Source organism: Anolis sagrei, chromosome 6 (genome assembly GCF_037176765.1).
Source record: "Anolis sagrei isolate rAnoSag1 chromosome 6, rAnoSag1.mat, whole genome shotgun sequence".
Classification (NCBI taxonomy): Eukaryota; Metazoa; Chordata; class Lepidosauria; order Squamata; family Dactyloidae; genus Anolis; species Anolis sagrei.
In genome coordinates, this window is record NC_090026.1 from 33,981,477 (window position 1) to 33,998,935 (window position 17,459).

Genomic DNA, 17,459 nt, shown 5'->3' on the forward strand with positions numbered 1-17,459 from the left:
ACAGCAAAGTCTGGTATTGATTACTGTATAGACAGCAGGCCTTGACCAGAAGGCTGAGAGGAGATATGATAGCCATGTATAAATATGTGAGAGGAAGCCACAGGGAGGAGGGAGCAAGCTTGTTTTCTGCTTCCTTGGAGACTAGGACGCGGAACAATGGCTTCAAACTACAAGAGAGGAGATTCCATCTGAACATTAGGAAGAACTTCCTGACTGTGAGAGCCGTTCAGCAGTGGAACTCTCTGCCCCGGAGTGTGGTGGAGGCTCCTTCTTTGGAAGCTTTTAAGCAGAGGCTGGATGGCCATCTGTCAGGGGTGATTTGAATGCAATATTCCTGCTTCTTGGCAGGGGGTTGGACTGGATGGCCCATGAGGTCTCTTCCAACTCTTTGATTCTTTGATTCTATGATTCTATGATCAAGGGATTCCTTCCAGATAAATATAACTTACCATTGCCAGTCAAAAGATTCCGAGCAGCTATTTCACCTTTCTCTTTTTAATAGATGTTTGATGCTTTATTCTGGTAAGAAGGGATAAGAAAGATAAAAGAATTGCAATTCTCATCTACTGCCACCCATATTATCCACAATGATTTTCCCAAGTGCCTCTGAAGTATCCCTTCTTCAGATCCACAAAATGGTAGAAAAATAAAAGACATATTTGCACAAATATCTCCATGATCCTTTGAATGACTTGCAGAAGAGATTAAGGTTTGCAAAGTTACTTTTTGTACTATAGCCCCCAGAATCCCCCAATGACCAGATCAGCTAAGTGGTTCTGGAAGTTATAGTGCAAAAAACCCCAAAGGAAATCTTTGAGTGTGTTTTTTCCTGAAAGTGTTCTGCTTAGACTAAATGTGGGATATATGTGGAACATCAAAGCATGCCTACCAGTCCGTGTAATGACATTTCATGCATGGAGTTCGATACTTCCTCTCATTTGTTTTTGCTCTGATTGGTTTGTAGCTGGTGAGTTATAAACTTAGCCTGACATCTTCTGGGGTAAATATGACACTGCAGTGGCAATACAGTCCTATCCATTGCTTCCCATTTATTGATATGGCAGTGAAACATCTTGGAAGAGACCTCGTGGGCCATCCAGTCCAACCCCCTGCCAAGAAGCAGGAAAACGGCATTCACCCCCAAAATATTTCCTTTTTTGAAGGATCCATGTGCTTTTCAAATATTTTAATCCAGGGATGGATCTACAGGTGGCCACTTAGCAAAACGGACCATATGAGTAGCATCACTCTCCCATGCAACCCAGTTAAAATCCCAAAATCTGAGCAGACATGGGTAACCTGGTACTCTCCAGATGTTTTGGACTACAACTCGTATAACCCCTGATTGAAATGGATCATGGGAACTGTGCTTCAAACTATGGAAGATGTCAAACATTTTTGAGGCTGGACTTAGATTGTGAGGATTTGGTCCACCAGTTCACTATTAAACTACAGTCTAAAAGGTTTCCCTTTGACATTAAGTCTATTTGTGTCCAACTCTGGGGGGTGATGCTCATCTCCATTTCAAAGCTGAAGAGCGGCATTGTCTGTAGACGCTTCCTAGGTCATGTGGCCAGCATGACTGCATGGAGCACCATTACCTTCCTGCCAAAGGTACCTATGGATCTACTCACATTTGCATGTTTTTGAACTACTAGGTTGGTAGAAGCTGGAGCTCAACCTGTCCATGGATTTGAACTGCGTATCTACTCATATTTACATGTTTTGACAGGGGCGGCTCAACCCATTACACAAAGTAAGCATTTGCAGTATAGTTGATTTTGCCCAAGGGCGCTCTTGAGGCACTCTTGGGGAAAAATAGACCTTGACATATGCGAGTTGTATAGTTGTATAGTTGTATGTGGGATGTATAGTTCACCTACAATCAAAGAGCATTCTGAACTCCACCAATGATGAAACTGAAACAAAAAGGGCACACAGAACTCCCATGACGAACAGAAAATATATATCAGTGATTGGTTGGGGGGGGGGGGGGGGAGGGGAAATACTGTTTGCTTACCGTTGAAAATTACCTAGGGCCGCCTTTGTGTTTTGAACTGCTAGGTTGGTAGAAGCTGGGACTAACAATAGGAGCTCAACCTGTCCATGGATTCGAACTGCCTACCTTCCAATCAGCAAGTTCTGCAACTTAACGGTTTTAACCCACTGCGCTGCCACGGCCTACAGTCACACCTCCACATATGTTGTTTTGACTTTTGTGGATTAGTCATGCTAGAGGACCTCCAGATTTCTAAAGAGAACAGAGGTTTTTCCCAGTTGCAAACTTGAGAGGATTTTCAAGACTTTTCAAGTTTTAAATTAATGAAATACAAAAACTATAAAGTGATCAAAATATATAACAAAATTAAAGCCAGGTACAAACAACAACTATTTTTTAAAAGGAAAAACAAAAGGAAAACCCAGCACATGGTTCAGTGTGAATGGGCCTTGTACAATTGGTCCTCAAAGGCCTGTTAACATCTGTGTACTTTAACAAGGTCACCATTCGTCAAAGTGAACTTGACAGCAACTAACAGCAGTAAGTGTGATTGCGAAACAGTTTGCATTGAACTTGAACTGTAAAGGGATAAGAGACAATGTTACATGACATCTTGAAATTATGAGATTTAAATAACTGTTGGGTAGCAATCTTTCACATGCCCATCTTACATTTGACTTTTAAAATATCTGTAAATAAATTTTGCTTCTCAGAAACACCAGTTTTGACACTGGCAAAAAATCAATAAAACTGGGTTACAAGTGAGCACAAACTTTGAAAAGTTTACTTTTGGAACAGCAATACTGTCTGCCTTGCTAGCTGGGGTATTCTGGACTTGCCATACAAAATATAACTTTTTTCTCACAGTCCAAGGCACTCTCAGAACTTTCCTCAGAACTTGATGAACCAACCAGGGCACAGCATATTATTTGAGAACATTGAAATACTGGATCACTCAAACAACTTCCATGTAAGACCACACAGAGAGGCCACTGAAATTCACAAGCATGTGGACAATTTCAATAGAAAAGAGGAAACCATAAAATGAGCAAAATCTGGCTACCAGTAATAAAAAAAAACTCTAAAATCAGGACAGTAAATAAAGAACAATACTCAGAAAATTGGAATTTCAGACAAGAAACAATCAGGACCAGCTAATACCTCCCAATGAAAGATTTCCCCAGCCAAGCTTTGAAACTGCAAAGCTATTCAATGTTAATCAAGGTGGCCAATTGCAACATTCCCACCTGCCTCTAACAGATAGGAGTTCTTTCTCCCACTCTGGACATTCCACAGATATATAAACCCCACTTGCCTAGTTTCCAACAGATCTCACAACCTCTGAGGATGCCTGTTATAGATGTGGGTGAAATGTCCGGAGAGAATGCTTCTGGAATATGGCCATACAGCCTGGAAAACTCACAGCAATCCAGTGGTTCCGGCCACTGACAACACATTGAATAAAGACACAGATCAAAGCCAAGTGACAACCCTAAGCTGGTCCTTGTGGTCTTTTGTCTTATGTTTCCCAGACACTTGGAAGCATTGTGCAATACCCAGAATCTCTCATCCAAACTGGTTTTTAAAAGGTAACATTCCAGAGATCAGTATATATGACTGGGTTGCGTGCAGCTGAACAGAATAGAAGTATTCATCTTGTTCGCACCACAGGAGATTATAAGTGAAATCATCATTTCTATCCCCACCCCATTCTAGGCCCTGATTTTGAACAGTTTATACGTCACCCAGCAATGATTCCCCAGTGATGAGCCACGCAAGGCATTTTATTGTACTTAAATATTTTTCTTTTCAGGGCTGCCTTGCACACAGCATGCAACATAGAGATTGCGTTTGTTGTTTTTACAGTAAGCTGTGGACTTGCTTCTTTATAACATAGGCAGGAGGCAGAGGGCCTCACATTTGTTTTACATTAGGACCAAACAGAAAGATCCCAGGGCCCAACAGATGTGGAAACTTCCATATGTCTGACTCCACGGCCAACATTATGTCAGTGCGCCAGAGGGGGGTCAACAGACGTCAGAGATCTCTTTTGATTTGAGATTGCAGGGAACTAAGATGGAGCCACCATCAAAGGGCACAGAGGGGGAAATGGAATCGCAGATGTAGAAAAAGTTTGCATCTGCATTTGCTTTTCTTCACAGCTGGAGAGGGAGTTATTTATAACATAATCAGGTGCTAAGATGTAAACCTTTCTGGAAGAAATTCTCTCCCACGGAGACATGCAAAAACCCCAAACTAGGGGGAGAAACAGACTAAATCCCCCATAACCTGCCTCCAACAAGAGGACTTGTCGTCCTAGAAAGGGGAGCCCCCAGTGGCGTAGTGGGTTAAACCCCTGTGCCGGCAGGACTGAAGACCGACAGGTTGCAGGTTCAAATCCGGGGAGAGGCGGATGAGCTCCCTCTATCAGCTCCAGCTTCTCATGCGGGGACATGAGAGAAGCCTCCCACAAGGATAATAAAAGCATCAAATCATCCGGGCGTCCCCTGGGCAACATCCTTGCAGACGGCCAATTCTTTCACACCAGAAGCGACTTGCAGTTTCTCAAGTCGCTCCTGACATGACAAAAAAAAAAAGTCCTAGAAAGAAACCATTGGGAGGGAAGTGCTCTCCATCAAACTGTGGCTTTGAAACATTTAGGACAGGGGTCCTCAAACTAAAACCCGGGGGCCAGATACAGCCCTCCAAGGTCATTTACCCAGCCCTCGCTCAGGATCAACCTAAGCCTAAAATGACTTGAAAGCATACAACAATAACAACAACAATCCAAACAATCCAAACAACCCAAAAGCAGACCCACACTTCCCATTGAAATACTAAAAACAATACAATAATTAAAATGAAGAACAATTTTAAGTGTTTTTTTGCACTACAAATAAGATATGTGCAGTGTGCATAGGAATTCATTCATGCTTTTTTCACATTATAATCTGGCCCCCCAACAGTTTGAGGGACTGTGACCTGGCCCTCTGTTTAAAAAGTCTGAGGACCCCTGATTTAGGACATATAGATAGAGATGAACAAGTTTACAGTGACATTCTTTCCCCCAGCAGGACAGTTCATTAAGCAGAGGAAGTTGATTAGGAGACTGAAAGAGACTTCCTTTCTCTTGTTCCCCTTGACTTCTATAAACTACTGGGTGGGAGGGAGGCTCCAGATGGGTCAATCCACTGTGTGAGGATGTGGAAGAGGGTCTTCTCATCTGTGGGCTTCCAATTTTGGAATGTCCTCCCCATGGAGACCTAACAATGCTAATTTGATTTATCCACAACATCTGGATGGCCCTTGTGGTCTCTTCCAACCCTATGATTTTAGGAAATCGATCAATAATAATTCAGCTACCCTGATTTATTATAATAAATACTTATAATAAATAATAAATCAGCTACCCTGCTCTGTAGGGCCCCCTGGTGGTGCAGCGGGTTAAAGAGCTGAACTTGCTGACCGAAAGGTCGGCGGGTGAGCTCCCGCTGTTAGCCCCAGCTTCTGCCAATCCAGCAGTTTGAAAACATGCAAATGTGAGTGGATCAAATGGTATCGCTTCTGTAGGAAGGTAATGGTGCTCCATGCAGTCATGCTGGCCACATGATCTTGGAGGTGTGTTTGGACAATGCTGGTTCTTCATCTTAGAAATGGAGATGAGCACCACCCCCCAGAGTCAGACACAACTAGACTTAATGTCAAGGGGAAACCTTTACCCTTTTACCCTGCTCTGTGCCACTAAATTGTGCCTGTTAACTTAGGTACAATGAAGAACATTGTTCCATGCTAGTGTGTCAAAGTAAAGAGATCCATTGTCATTCTGATTGGAGTGTAGATGCAACAATTGTAGTAGTGAAGTCCTCCTGCTTTTTGTATCAGGCAGCTCAATACTCTGGGTTGGCATTGTGTTTTCTGATGTGAAGCCTTACTACTGGAACCGTGCACTACCTAAAAACCATGATGGAGAAACAAGATATATTAGAGTCTCATACAACCTGCAGCACTCTGTAGAATAGTGACAGCTCTTCTGACGCTTACTTCTCCTAGGAAAATAGTGCACTTTTGTGAGGCCCTTCTACACAGCTGTATAAAATCCAGATTATCTGCTTTGAACTGGATTATCTGGCAGTGTAGACTCAGATAATTCAGTTCAAAGCAGATAATGTGGGTTATCTGCCTTGATATTCTGGATTATATGGCAATGTAGAAGTGCCCTGAGAGGGTTGAGCACCTGCTTCTTTCTTTCCTTCATCCCCACCCCCGGGGATGCCTCTTTTCTGCCTTGCTTGTTTCATTTTCCCAGGGCAGATTGCCATTAAAAAGAAAAGTTGATATCTGATCCTGCATTGCCACCTACTGCCCAAGATTGGTAAGCACCCAAACCTGCAGGAATCTCTTCTGAGCTAGAGACAGCTATCTCTTTCAAGCTGTTTTCTGAGAATCCACATTGCCTCTACCTGGATGTAAATACAGCATTCAGAATGGCTCAGACTTGTTTTCATTGCCTCCTTGCTGGAATATGCAAAAAACCCACAAACAAGCAAACAAAACAAAAAAAACCTAAACAACAACAAAAAACGTTGGGTCTGAGCATGCGCAGAATGTCTTTCCCTTCTTAGGGTCAGGTGCCACGTATTGGGGTTCAAGGCATGCTGACATTCATGACAGAGATTATGGTTTACAGGCACGGTTATTGAGTTAGGATTATTCTGAATCAGCACCAAAACATGAGGTCTAGGAAGAACCCCTTGTATGTTACAGAGGGTGGGTTATATTGTTATAAGGGTGACAGTTACAAGGGGTAACCATTAATGGTGGCATTAAGCATTAAATGTTCAAATACTTATTTACTTAGGTGATCCCTCATTTTCTGAGTAGGATTGTCTTCCAAGATTGGTGTCCTGGCGGTGGGTCCGTAGGTGACTGTGGAGCCCTATTCTTGATCTGCATGTTCTCCTGCAGTGAGGACATTGGTTTCCAGGTGGAAGGTGGTCCCTGTCGAAGTTGGCTTGACATGCCTTCCTCTTGGCATGTTTCTCTCTTTTGCCTTCCATTCATGCCTCTTCAAATTCTACAGCACTGCTAGTCACAGCTGACCTCCAGCTGGAGCACTCAAGGGCCAGGGTTTCCCAGTTCTCAGCGTCTATGCCGCAGTTTTTAAGGTTGGCTTTGAGCCCATCATTAAATCTCTTTTCCTGTCCTTCAACATTCCATTTTCCATTCTTGAGTTTGGAGTAGAGTAACAGCTTTGGGAGACGGTGGTCGGGCATCCGGACAACGTGGCCGATCCAGCGGAGTTGATGGCGGAGGACCATCACTTCAGTTCTGGTGGTCTTTGCTTCTTCCAGCACACTGACATTTGTTTGCTTGTCTTCCCAAGAGATTTGCAGGATTTTTCAGAGGCAATTCTGATGGAATCGTCCTAGGAGTTACATGTGACGTCTGTAGTTAGTCCACGTCTTGCAGGCGTATAGCAGGGTTGGGAGGACAATAGCTTTATAAACAAGCACCTTGGTATCCCTATGGATGTCCCGGTCCTCAAACACTCTCTGCTTCATTCAGAAAAATGCTGCACTCGCAGAGCTCAGGTGATGTTGTATTTCAGTGACAATGTTGACTTTTGTGGAGAGGTGGTTGCCAAGATAGTGTAACTGTTCAAATAGAAGCATCAGGTCTAACAAGTGAGGAATAAACATACACACAAACACAGAGATTTTAAGGTACAATTCTTGCCCTGAGATTCCTCATCCTGAGGACCAGAGGAGAGACATAAGGTTCGACGATCTTAGGAACTTAATTACAGGATATTTTTGGCCACTCAGCCCTTGCAATTAACCAGAATGTTTTAAACACAAAGACTGGTAACACCGTGCTATTTAATTTATCTAATTGAGAAAGGTAGTGCTCAGGAAGGAAAATAATATGGTAAAATAGCTCCCGAATAAAATAGCATTCTACACACACAGACAAACACAAAGACAATGGGCATGTTGGTCCTTGGGTCAGAATAAATAAATGGTGTCTTACCAAATCTGAAGTTTGCACCTTGGCCTTTTACATCTTTCAGTATGACGCTCTAGCACAGAGATTTCCAAACTGTGTCTCGTGACACGTTGCAGTGGTTCTCAATCTGGGGTCCTCAGATGTTTTTGGCCTTCAACTCCCAGAAATCCTAGCAGCTGGCAAACTGGCTGGGATTTCTGGGAGTTGTAGGCCAAAAACATCTGGGGACCCCAGGTTGAGAACCACTACGTTAGTGGGTCAGCTGCAGTGTGTAAGTATGTTGCATAAGTGTAATGAGAAATGACAAAAATCTTGGAAAAGTATGCTATTATCTTACAAATAATTTATTTTGAAAAATATAAATGAAAGGTTTTCATGAGATATGTTGTGTCCCCTTGACATTTTGTTATTCCAATTTATGTTGGTGTCCACATGTCTTATTAGAACTAACTATGTATTGGTTTACAATTCAAGGACTGATTGAAAGAGTCCACTGTAGCCGAGACAGATTAACAGTATACCAGCCAACATCTGTAAGGCAATGCATTGCTTTAAATCAGTGGTTCTCAACCTGTGGACCCCCAGATGTTTTGGCCTTCAACTCCCAGAAAACCTAACAGCTGGTAAACTAGCCAGGATTTCTGGGTGTTGTAGGCAAAACATCTGGGGACCCACAGCTTGAGAACCACTATCTTATAAGGAGTTGATTTAACCTCTGTTGTGCTAGTAAAATTGAATTATTGTGTCATGAAATGATGTGTGTCACCAACATGAAATGTTTGGAAAGGGTCTAGCAGTTGCAGATCTGATAATTAATACAAACGTAGTTGAATATCCTGATTCTAAACACTTCTGCAAACACTAGGCACCTTATATGCAGTCAAATCATCAGAGGGCAAGTGACAGGAAGTTCAGAGAACACAGATATGTAGCCTTCACCCCACACCACCAATATTCACAGTCTTTGAATTGGAGGAATAGGCCCATAGCTATTCCGTCTCAGGCAGGAAACTAACTTTGGTAAGTCCTATAGAACAGGGCCATTAGAACAGAATTCAGAGCAGCAGGGAGAGACCATGTGGCCCTCCAGAAATTTCAGGGCCCAAACTCCTAACAGCCCTACCTAGCATAGCTGATGATGAACCGTCATGGAGCTGCAGGCCCACAATGTCCAGAGGACATTAGAAGACCTATTCAAGAGGCTAAACCTACTTTGGAGATAGATTCCTTTGTAGCTTGTTGGGGCTGCTTTCCATCTGGAAATGTATGTTCTCATTGCGAACGACCGTGCAGATCCAGAATAGGTCTCTACAGCCACTTATGGCCCCACTATCGAGACTCTACCCTTGGAAGACAATCATACCTCGCCATGAGTAATAGCCTGTGATTTCAAGTCTTCTATAGATGGAAGAGGGAGACAATTTCATGCTATCATGGCTAAAAGGAGTGTATTGTTATGAACTGAGTCTCTTTGGCTTGCTCTGAGCTGAAATGTCATATCTTGACAAAAGAGAGTAGATTGACCATATTAATTCAAGCTATGGCTTTATTCTTCCCCTCCGGCCCCCTCTCCAGGAAGCCACGTGAGAAAGGAAACAAAAAACAAGACTGTAGTTCAAACTAAGACAAAAAGAAGGGTTTTTTTTTGGTCATGTCAGGAGCGACTTTAGAAACTACAAGTCACTTCTGGTGTGAGAGAATTGGCCATCTGCAAGGACGTTGCCCAGGGGACGCCCGGATGATTTGATGTTTTATCATCCTTGTGGGAGGCATGTCCCCGCGTGAGGAGCTGGAGCTGATAGAGGGAGCTCATCCGCGCTCTCCCCAGATTCGGTCTTCAGTCCTGCTGGCACAGGGGTTTAACCCACTGAGCCACCGGGGGCTCCAAAAAAGAAGTGGGATTGTTGTATTCGAAGTCCCAAAGCGTTGTAACCTTCCACTCAAGGCAAGCCCAAGACATTCTGCTTCCTTGGGCTTGCTTTGAGTGGCAGGCTCAAGGCAAGGCAGAATCAAAGCAAAAAGAGGACAAAAAACTCATTTCTCGTTCTATAAATCAGGAGTAGAGAACACGTGTCCATCTAAACAGGGTTGAATACAATTCCCATCAGCGCTACTCAACATTAGGAAGGTAATAACGCAATGGTGAGGAATGCCAGAACTGGGAAATCCTGGCACTTGAGCATTCTAACTGGAGGTCAGCTGTTACGAACAGTGCTGTGGAATTTTAAGAAGCATGAATAGAGAATTGAAATCTTACTTTGGGGAGGTGGGGGGGGGGGGGGATTCCAGAATACTGTTTGAGGGATTCTAAAGACTATAGTCTCAAAAGGCCACTTTTCAAAGTTTTTAAACACACACACACACAACCCCCAGATTCCAATCCAAACACATCTGGAAATAGGTCTCACTCAGTATGGCTCATTTTATATTCAGTACCCTATGGGGCTCCAATGGCACAACGGGTCAAACCACTGCAGAACTTGCTGATTGGAAGGTGGGCAGTTTGAAACCGTGGACGAGGTAAGTTCCCCTTTGTTAGCCACAACTTCTGACAACCTAGCAGTTCAAAAACATGCAAATGTGAGTAGATCAATAGGTACTGCTTCAGCAGGAGGGTAATGGCGTTCCTTGCAGTCATGTCGGCCTCATGAGTTAGGATACTCTTTGGCTTAGAAATGGAGATGAGCATCACTCCCCAGAGTCAGACCTGACTAGACTTCAACTATGAAGTATTCCTTGCCTAAGAAAGTCCTAGGAAATTCATGCAGTCACCATAAATTGGTAGGAGATCTGAAGGTACAAAAACACAGAGAGGGGATATTGTTTCTATTATGCTGTCCATCTTAATCCCCAAAATCATTTATTTTTATACATTAGGTGCTAGGAAAAGGGGCTGTGTGTAGAAAGACCCCCCTCCCCTAATTTTCTAGCAGTTCTCTTGGCTTGAAAATAGATACATTATGTTTGGAAAACAACTTGCAGAATCCCTTCGCCAGCATGATCTAAAGAATTCTACGAGCTGTAGTCTCAAAAAGGTCATTTTCCCAAGCTCTAATAAAATAATAAATAATAATTTTCTCCTAACTCAACCTTTCCCCCAATCTCATGAGAACTGCAAAATAGCTCTAATGATGCTCAAACCAATCCCAATCTCCAAAACCTCAGTTTAACAAGTGAAACAGCGACCCACAATGGTTGATTGTGCAAATTACAAGCACCCAGTATTTTCAGTGTGTATTAATGCTGTAGTGTTTAGATCTTCAACCTGAACTATCTTCTGACGTAGATTTTCACTATGACAATTTTAACTTGTTTTAAATCATGTTTTGTTATATTACTGCATTTTTACTTGTATTTTATTACTGGATCATATAGCAATGGAATCAAAGCAGTACATCTTTCAGTGCAAACGTATATTAGCCATGAATATCTGAAATCTGAGACTGGTAATATTTTCAGAATGTGCGGGGGGGGGGGGGGGGGATTACTGCTGAATGTTGACAATTACTAGAATTGGGAGGAAGGCTGTGCTGGCAACTTTCAGTTTCTGACCTTTTACCCCAGGCATGGGCAAACTTCAACCTTGCCCCCCAGGTATTTTGGACTTCATTTCCCACAATTCCTAACAGCCAGTAGTTGAAGTCCAAAACATCTGGAGGGGTGAAGTTTGCCCACGACTGTTTTACACCATGTAACATTTGCTTTCTTGATTTATTGGGTCTTTAAAAAAGAATTTGTATAATAAATTGAGATCCGTCTTATATATCTGATGTCTTAGTGTTCCTCTTCCCCAAACATTGGGGTACTAACTAGGACTTTACAAAACAGTTTCCAAATAACTGAGCACCTCTTTTAGTGGAAAGTTTGGAGACATTTTACTTTATGAAAAGTCTTTACTTTACTGTCTCTGATAACAAAAAGTGCCATTTAAGATGCAAACCTGCCCAAAGTAAATTCCTTTAAATATGTATTAAATATATTAAATATATGTATTGATATATTAAATTCCTTTAAATATGTATTCTTAGAATGATTGTCATCCATCAATTCAAATATTTCCTGAAATTGCTTAATTTTATCCATAACATCAAATAAAAGATTTAAACAAATTTAACAAATTTAATTTTAACGCTACTCAGCTTTCAGAAAATTTTCCAGATTTATTTTCAGTGCTACCAAATGCCTTTAATTCAACTTTTAAAAAGACACTAGAAAAAAGTAGCTAGAAAGCCAGAATTCAGAGCAGACCAACATAGATTATCCATTTTCAAATTATTGCAAGTTTATTTGGCAAAGAAGAGAGGCTTCTCTGTAAGGATACCCGCCCCCCTCCCATTAAAATTTACCTTCTTACTTTTGGTATTTGAACTGTAAAACGTACCAATTGTAATTCTTCTGGCAGTAAATCCTATATACATCTACTCCAATGTCAGGCCATATGAGAAAGTTTTCTCCAAGGCTTTAGCCTAAGTCTATCGAAGATTTAAGAATGTAAGCATTTTTGTGTGTGTGTCAGGAGCAACTTGAGAAATTGCAACTTGCTTCTGGTGTGAGAGAACTGACCATCTGCAAGGACGTTGCTCCAGGGACACCCGGATGTTTTGATGTTTTACCATCCTTGTGGGAGTCTTCTCACATGGGGAACTGCAGCTGACAGAGGGAGCTCAACTTGCTCTCCTGGTCTCCCCGGATTCGAACCTCCGACCTGTCGGTCTTCAGTCCTGACGGCACAAGGGGTTAACTCACTGCGCCACCTGGGCTCCTAATGTAAGCATTATTTGCACTTATGTTTCCTTTTGTTCTCACAATTTAGATCCTTCAAAACTGAACTTGCCACCATAGCACAAAATAAATAATACCTAGACCGACATTTGACTAAAATCCAACATTATGAGTTTGAAATGTCCTGATTGCCAAATGCCTACAATCATGGCTATACATCTTTTAAGAACATGGACATAAACCTGATTCCTTTTCTATCTAATGTGATTTAGCAGTTCCAGGAACAGCAAGATCAAAGAATGGGGACTTAATTCCTACCAGCTCCTTGTTTTTATAGTTTCTCCCTTGAACTCAAGGCTGTGCTATTGGCTAGTGGTTGACAAGGGTGCCTTCCCTGGATTGGTTCCTGACTCAGACATTGATGGATGGCTGCCTTTAGGATTGGCTAGCATCACAGCTGGGCTGCTCCTATTGAAAGGAGCCCTGATGATTAATTGAGTGGTTCACGGCTCCCAGAGGAAAGCCAGCAGTATCCCCCTTCCTCCCCCTCCCTTGTTCCTGATGCATCTTCACAAGGCAAGGCAAAAGAAATGATATTAAATTAATGGATGGAGTTCCCCAAAGAAGGAGAAAAGGGAACATGACCTCTTGCCCCTTCCTCTCTTCACCATCTATGTAAAGCAAATTAGGTTTCATTGGTTTTTGTCCATAGTGGTTTCTTGTTTTACATCTCCGCCACCACCATCACTCCAAAGCTCTTTTGTTCCCAATGATAATTGCAGAGTACACTTTCTGGCAGCATAAACCAGAAGAAAGCTCTACAGCATGATCTGCTGCTTTTGGTGTGCACAAAACAGCTCCATGGACAATGTAAGGATGAGAATTCAAATTTGACAACACACACACACACACACACACACACACACACACACACAGCTTAGGGAAATTAGAGTGAGTTTTTCAAGTTCTGTGCACAAGTGATCCTGTGGCTAGGCAAACACACACACACACAGACAATTTCTGCATGGAATCTGAGCAAAGGAATAGTATATCCTTTTTGCAGATGTGTTAACATTAAAAACAGATAGTTCTTTTGTACCAGCAGCTGGAATTATGTGGCTCTCCAGATGTTGTTTGGTTACAATTTCTAGAATTATTCTCTGTTGGCTGTGCCAGTAAGGACTGCTGAGACCTCCATTCCAGCAATATCCAAAGAGCTGCGTGGTTCCCACCCCTGCCTTAAAAATTCTGTAGCAACACATGTTCAACTTATACATCTGTTCCATTCCAGCCACAGTCTCCCAAACAGAGCATTTTCATCCTTGGTATCAGCTTCCTGATATAACCATATGCTTCTGTTATGAAGAACAATACATTATTTATAAAGTAACAGCGATTTAAGAGGGTTGCATTACTTGGTTCAAATAATGTTACATTAAGTGAAGGGGCAGTGAGTAATTTCATATGCCAAGCCTACACTTTGAGTTCTGGGTAGGAGTGAAGGTGATATAGATTTATTTTGTGGAAGGATTGTGAAAGACAGACAGGGATAGGAACCCAAAGATTTAAAGGAGGCTTTCAGTCTATTCTCGGATGTGTAGATATTTGCTGCCTTACCTGTGCTAGCAGACAATGATTAGAGTTGTAAGTTAACATTTCTAGAGGGCATCAGGTTGGAGAAGACTAGATTATGTGAAATACTTCCCATAATTACAATTCTATGTAAACAAAGAGGAGGATTTACTAAACCGACGGCAACCACCGTTCTCTAAAGAGACCTGCAAGAGGAACCACTGTTTGGGATATGTTTGCTTATTCTATTTCTAAGAACGTAACAGCATAAAAGCAGCCAACATCGAGTTGGGGGATTCTTGATGTTGTTGCCCAAAAGTAAATTTTCTAGGCTCTGAGAAAGAGATCTGCTGAATCAGATCAAGGACTGATCTATTCCAGCATCCTATTTCTCAGTGTTGTATTAGGATAATCGAGGGAGCCCCCGGTGGCGCAGTGGGTTAAACCTCTGTGCCAGCAGGACTGAAGACCAACAGGTCGCAAGTTCGAATCCAGGGAGAGGCGGATGAGCTCCCTCTATCAGCTCCAGCTCCTCATGCGGGGACATGAGAGAAGCCTTCCACAAGGATGATAAAAACATCAAATCATCCGGGCATACCCTGGGCAACATGCTTGCAGACGGCCAATTCTCTCACATCAGAAGCGGCTTGCAGTTTCTCAAGTCGCTCCTGACATGACCAAAAAAAAAAATCTTATCCTGCTGTTTTCCTCACAAGAAATGATATTAAGAAGGGCATACACCATCCAATCCTTGATATAGTCTATAGCAGTGATTCCCAACCCGTAGTCTGTGGACCACCAGTGGTCTACAAGAACTAAAATATGATCTGTGGCCTCACCATTACTGCACCATTGCAACTAGAGAGACTGGTCTCGCAAAACCCTCTTACAGGGCCAAGGCTTATTAAATATGGTTTTCTGTGCATGAGCAGATGGCAACTAAACTGATTCGTAACTCTTTTGGAACTAATGTTAGAGAATGATCCCTAGCCAAAGTTATCCCTGGTATAAAAAAAAAAAGGTTGGGAACTACTGGTCTATAGTGATAACTATTAGCACCACCTTTTTTTGTTCATGACAGTGTCTAATCTTTTACTGGTAGAGAGGTTTATACTTTTAAACCTACAAAACCCTATAACCAGCCCACTCCAACCAAAGGGTAGAATGAGGCAATAGAAATATTTGTACCGTATGGTGAAAAATACAGTTCTCTCTTTCCAGACAGGCTCTATACTCAGGATCTGATCCCAGGTTTTCTGCTTTAAACTGGATTATAGGAGTCCGCACTGTCAGATAATCTGGGATAAACAGAGAACCTGGGATCAGATCCTAGGATACAGGGCTCTGATTTCAGAGAACTGGCTTACTCCCTATAATAAAAATAGAAATGGTTACAGATTGAATCATGCTTAGAGAAAATCCTTTAAAATCAATGGAACAAGTCAGGCATGATCAACGGAAGTCTCTTGATTTAAATAATTTTTACTTTAAATATGATTGAGCCTGAGTAAGATAATTATTTTTTCTGCCCAGCTATCACACCAATCAAACTGATCTGACAAGTTTTTGAAACAACACTATCCCTTGCTATAAACATGCAAAAGCTAATCCAGTGTATACACAGACCACAAGCTGCCCTTTAATGCAATTTTCGTTCTTTGCAAAGAGCGATGGTCCATTTCCAGCCATATGGTTTATCAGATTTCACATGCTTCCCACCTGCCCCATGTCTTTATCAGTAGTCTGTTATGCAGAAATTAACCACTCAATACATTGTGGATAAAGTGGTTGTAAAAGCCAGGACTGCTTAATATTAGCAGGTGGATCAGGTGTTTAGTTTCATTTAGTGGCAGCTATTTACATATATTTAAAAGTCTTATTTTGTGGCTTCTGTTGAGTGGGGTGGTGATTTATGTTTAGGCTTTAACATGCACTGTACGGGAGTTATCACAGGCAATGAAACTACTTTGTGAGTAGAATTCAGCACATCGAATAAATATCCCTTTACTATTCTGACATCAACTGGAATTGGGTTCATCAGCCTATTGACATAGAAGTCATGAGCCATCATATTAAATTCAAGACTTGCACTTTGTGTGTGTGTGATGGGGGGAGGGGAAGTGGGGGACAAAAGGCTGCACCTCATTATCTAAATATTATTTTGATAAAGATTGTCAGGTGCCTTTCTAGGCAGGTGACATTTTCTACCGGGAGAGGGCAGCAGAAGACAGCGACATCCTCATTATATTCCTGCCCTCTCCAAAATATACAACAAAAATGGGAAAATGTGGAAATTTAACAAGAGCTTCTGTCCTAACGCAAATAACCAGAGATTTGAAAAATTACTTTTTTTAGGATTATGACTCTCCAACCCCCTCAGCCATCTGTAGCTATTTCACTTGAATTGCCTCACATTCACAGGTACACAAATACAGCATAGACCTGATCTAGGTTGTGTTTATTGTGGTTGCTGTTTTGTTCAAGATTAAGGCACTGTCTGCTGAGAAACTATTCCTTTCTTGCTCAAGAATCTGGCAAAGGATCTTGACTGAAAAATGAATTCCCACAAAGTGGTCCCTTAGGCTTAATCATCATCATCAACAAGAAGAATGGAGAAGAAAGCTTGCAATAAATACTTTCCCTCTCCCACCTTACCTCTTCTTCTTCTCTAGGTAAAGGTAAAGATTTTCCCCTGACATTAAGTCCAGTTGTGTCCGACTCTGGGGGATGGTACTCATCTCCATTTCTAAGCCAATGAGCCGGCGTTGTCCATAGACACATCCAAGGTCATGTGGCCGGCATGACTGCATGGAGCGCTGTTCTTCTCTATCTATAGTATAAATGCATAGGTGCAAATTTAGCCATGCCTCCAACAGACTGGTTCCAGATTTAATCATTCTTGTTTGACTTATTGAAATCCATGGGACAAGTTAGCCGTTTTAACATTACTGAATAAGTTTGGCTCTGCCCATATAACAGATAAAGAAATGCAATGCATCTCACCATAGTGAGGGAAAATGATGGAACAAATCTGTTCAGGTTGCTTTTAAGATAACTAGTATTAGGCAACTTGAGGCTTCTGATCTCTCCCATCTTAAGTGTTTTTATCCTTAAACTGGATTGAGAAGCTTTTCAAACAAGAATGACTTCCAATAGAGGA

General features: G+C 41.9%; 1 long non-coding RNA gene across 3 annotated transcripts in view; it reads right to left on the bottom strand.

Annotated features, from left to right (window-relative positions):
- LOC137097366 (uncharacterized) overlaps positions 1-17,160 on the bottom strand; it is a 28,285-nt gene extending 11,125 nt beyond the window's left edge. For all 3 annotated transcript variants that reach the window (XR_010910162.1, XR_010910163.1, XR_010910161.1), the window contains exons 1-2: positions 16,955-17,160; positions 450-519 (exon numbers count right to left, since the gene is read on the bottom strand). This is a non-coding gene — a long non-coding RNA (uncharacterized lncRNA). The remainder of the gene's footprint in view (positions 1-449; positions 520-16,954) is intronic.
- Positions 17,161-17,459: the final 299 nt, after the last annotated feature.